The sequence below is a fragment of the Passer domesticus genome, unplaced genomic scaffold (genome assembly GCF_036417665.1).
Source record: "Passer domesticus isolate bPasDom1 unplaced genomic scaffold, bPasDom1.hap1 HAP1_SCAFFOLD_55, whole genome shotgun sequence".
Classification (NCBI taxonomy): domain Eukaryota; kingdom Metazoa; phylum Chordata; class Aves; order Passeriformes; family Passeridae; genus Passer; species Passer domesticus.
In genome coordinates this window covers 726192-730788 of record NW_026990163.1, presented here as the reverse complement: position 1 = coordinate 730788, position 4597 = coordinate 726192, and positions in this window count along the sequence as shown.

Here is a 4597-nt window from a genome sequence, read left to right as displayed (position 1 = left end):
GGGAGCTTAAAAGAAAACCTCAGAACTCTCAAACAGAGAAGCCTATCCTTGTGTGTTACAGAGGAGGGTGTATGGGAAATGGCTTTGATTTTGGTTACATACATCTCCTCTAACTGTTCACTGTCCTTTACCCATGAACAGGTTCCCATGTGCAGCCACAGCAAATGTCCAACAGCAGCTCCATCAGCCACTTCCTCCTGCTGGCATTGGCAGAAACACGGCAGCTGCAGCTCCTGCACTTCTGCCCCTTGCTGGGCATCTCCCTGGCTGCCCTCCTGGGCAACGGCCTCATCATCAGCGCCGTAGCCTGTGGCCACCACCTGCACACACCCATGTTCTTCTTCCTCCTCAACCTCTCTATTCTTGACATGGGCTTCATAAGCACCACTGTCCCCAAAGCCATGCACAATACCCTCTGGGTCACCACAACCATCTCCTATGCAGGATGTGCTGCTCAGGTTTTTCTGATTTTTTTCCCTTTGGATCAGAGCTTGCCCTTCTCACCGTCATGTTGTATGACCGCTACGTGTCCATCTGCAAACCCCTGCACTATGGGACCCTCCTGGGCAGCAGAGCTTGTGCCCACATGGCAGCAGCTGCTTGGGCCAGTGGCTTTCTCTACGCTGTCGTGCACACAGCCAATACATTTTCCCTGCCCCTTTGCCATGGCAATGCCCTGGACCAATTCTTCTGTGAAGTGCCACAGATCCTCAAGCTCTCCTGCTCCAAATCCTACCTTAGGGAGCTTGGGCTTCTCATAGTTTGTGCTTTTCTCTTATTTGCTTGTTTTGTGTTCATTGTTTTCTCCTATGTGCAGATCTTCAGGGCCGTGCTGAGGATCCCCTCTGAGCAGGGCCGGCACAAAGCCTTTTCCACCTGCCTCCCTCACCTGGCTGTGGTCTCTCTGTTTCTCAGCACCGGCTTTTTTGCCTAGCTGAAGCCCCTCTCCATCTCCTCCCCATCCCTGGATCTGGCCCTGTCAGTTCTGTACTCAGTGTTTCCTCCAGTCCTGAACCCCCTCATCTACAGCCTGAGGAACCAGGAGCTTAAGGATGCCCTGAGAAAAAAGGTGACTGGATACTTTTCAGAAGCAAAAAAGTGTTTGTTTTCTGCTGCATAGTTTTCGGAATGGAACTCATGACTGGCCCAGTCTGCCTTCTCAGGTCTTTGGTGATGTCTATGGGTTCTTCTTGCCATAATGTTGTGTTCCATGAAATGTTTTTATTCATTCCTTGCTTAATTTCCTATCTGCCTCTTGAATTTGAAGCTCTGTCAACCAGGATTTGCACCATTGCTTTCTTTGAACAAAATAAATGACCTTGCAGTGCCTTCTTTTTCTGGGATCCCAACTCTGAGACCTGCATGACGTTATGGGGGAGAAAGGGAAGAGTCCCAGGACAGCAGCACTCCCAGGGAGCATCAGCAATTGGTCCTGTCAGAGCTGCTGAATGGACCTCCCTTTCCAGAGGCCCACACTCTCTTTCCCAGCCCTGCTGTGGGTGCAAGGCCGGAGTGCTCTGGCAGCTTGGTCACTGTCCTGCTGCATGTCCGTGCTGTGCCCTCAGGCAGGGACAGGCCATGGGCACTGCTGGGACACAGCTGGGCTCCAGCACAGCAGCTCCACCAGCAAAGGGCACCTCTTGAGCGCAGGGCAGGATGGCTTTGCTCTCTTCCAAAGTCACTCTCAGGCCACTCAAGAAGCTCCTTGTGTTCCTTGTTCTCCCAGGACTCAGTGGGATGAGATCAGGGTCCTGCTGTGTCCTTCAGGGGACTCAGGTCTGGATCAGGTTTTGCTTGGGGGTAACCAGTGCCCATCAGATGGGGAATGGTCTGTGCTGAGCCTTCCAGGGGCTCTGCAGCTTGTGCCAGGGCTGATGGCAGGGGAAGGTTTGTCTGGAGGACCTTGGGAGCTGCCAGGAGAACACAGGGGACCTGCAGGGACAGGGTGTGCCAGGGACCAGCAGGGAGTGGAGCTCACTGGGCACAGGCCTGGCAGGCTGGGGTCACCCCGAGATCCAGGACTGAACGTCTGCTGTGAGCCAGGAGAGCTCTGCAGCCCAGGGACACAGCAGGCCCAGGGAAAGGAGTCTGGGCACTGACTCCTCTGACCCTCAGGGAACTCCCCCAGGAGGATCCAGGGCAGCCCCAAGCCCCTCTGGCAGCCCTGGCACAAGGCAGGCACCTCTGAGCCCCCTCCATGGCCCCGCAGAGCCTGTGTGGGAGGGGGTCAGTGCAGGGAGCACCATCAGCTGCCTCTGTGTGCCAGGCTGAGCAGCAGAGCCCAGCAGAGGCAGCCCAGGGCCCCGGGCAGCACAGCCCCCGTGCTCTGCAGAGCAGCAGCCCCAGCTCGGGGCTCTGGGCAGCAGGGCAGGGGCTGCAGCAATGGCTGCTGGGGCCAGCACAGACGTGTTCCCCTGGGAAAGGCTCTGGGGGCAGCTGGCATGGGCCAGGAGCAGAGCAGGAGCCCGTGGGTGTGCAGAGGAGCCCTGGCAAGAGGCTGCCCTGTCCCTGGGCCAGCAGGAGCTGCCTGAGGAGCCCCGGGGCCAACTCTGCTGCTGGGCTGGGCAGCAGGGCTGGCCCTGGGGCTGCAGGAGCTGCCCGAGCTGAGCATCTGCTGAGCATTCCAGACCCAGAGTGGCTGTCCCTGACCTCCAGTGCCTGCAGTTCCTGCTGCAGGGCCAGACCTGACTCTGCTGCTCTGCTGGGCTGGGGCAGGGGCAGGGAGAGGAAAATGATGAACCCTTGTCTATATGAGTCCCCACAGTGTCACAATGGTCCCTTGGTTCCATTAAGCCCCTCAGGGTCACCATGGTCCCCAGGTCAGACAAGGCCCTGCAGTGTCACAAGAGCCCCTTGGTTCTGTGGAGCCCACAGGCTCAGTTTTGCCAGTGGGCAGGGTCAGTGCCAAAGACATAGACACCAACTGAAGGAATTGTGTAATTTATATAATGTCTATGTGCAAAAAATTACAAAAGGAGAAGCTCAACAGAGCACATCATCATTAGAAAATAATTAGAAAACCAGAAGCTCAGCAATGCATCCAACCATCACCACCAAAGATCAAAGATTGCAGTAGTGATTAAGAAACATCCAACACCAGTTCCCCTCACGCTTTACCATCCCCCAGATCCACACAGCAGCAGGGGAAGCTGTCCCAGCCAAGGGCTGCAGAGCCACTCCTGGACACTGGGAATTCCTGCAGGTGCCTCCAGCACAGGTGAGGCTCCAATCTCGCTGTGAGAGGGCCCAGCTCTGATAGTGCTGGATGAACAAACTGACAGCACTTCCAGTGCGGGAACATCTGGTTTCATCCTCCTCTTGGGTTCCTCCCAAAGCCTGGCCAGGGCTCAAGGAGGAACCAAGGGAGGTTTGACTTTGATCCTTCAGGCCCAAACAAGGCTAGATGTCAGATTTCATGGCCTTGTCTGGCTTGCAAATACAAAAAGATCAATACATGTGTCACTAATGAGTAGCTACATCTATCACAGTGCTAATGACCATGCATATTTCATCAGTGAGCAGATACAAAGATAACCTTTGGTTGAAAGGTTCATCCAGAGGCCACCTTTGGCTCAGGGCCTGCTGTTCAGGCCTCACTCAGGGCTGTTGTCCAGGCCTTGGCACTTCAGGGACGTGGTTGAGTGCTCTGCTTGGCACTGCTGGGTGAACAGCTGGACTGGATGAGCTCAGAGGTCTTTTCCAACAGAAAGGATGCTGTGATTCCATTATTATATCTGCTAAATTCAGCTAGGTCCATGTTAGCAGCACTCAGTTGCTCAGAAAGTCTCCTCTTGCTCAGCTCCTGTGGCCTGAGGCTTCGGCTCCTTCAGCTCCTGGTGCTAAGCTGCTCATGCTGAACAAGACGACTCGGAGAGAAGAACACAGTCCATCCAATTCCTTCTGGGACACAGAGAGGGGAGGGTATGGAAACAGGAGCATTGTTTGGTGTGGCCTCCTCTCTGCCCTTCATGCATTTCAGCCCTTGGAACCAGCCAAGAGCTTTCTCCAAGAGTGCAATGGAGCAGCTGCTCCTGCTCCCAGCTCTGGCTCTTCCCAGTCTCTGACCTTGCCTGGTTTTGTCCCTCTTGCTATGCCCTCTGTTCCCCCAGGGCTCGGTGGCTGCTGCCCAGGACTGTGGGACTGGCACAGATCCAGTGGTTGAGACCCTCCTTGCTGTGGCCTTGGAGCTGCCTGGGCACAGCAGCCTTTTCCATCTGGAAGCTCCCCATGGACAGGGAGTCCCCAGCTCTGTTCCTTGCACAACCTCCAGGAGCCCAGGGCTGTCATCTCAAGTCCCTGCTGGCACTGGGGGCTCCCAGGTGCCTCAGGCTGCTGTGACACTGCTGCACACGGGAGGAAAGAGTGGCAGGGGCTGTGCTGAAATGTCACTATAGGACACAAGACAACACGACGCAGAGATGCTGTTGCTCTCAAGGCAGGAAAAAGGGCAAGTTAATTTTTTTACTCCAACATTTATAGATTTCCAAAGATGACAGTGGATTGGAGGGTGAAAGTGCCACCTCTCCAAGGACAAACAAACAGTCCATCAAGTTTCTCCTCCTCCATAAAATAATGCAAAAAAAAAAGTTGTTTACAG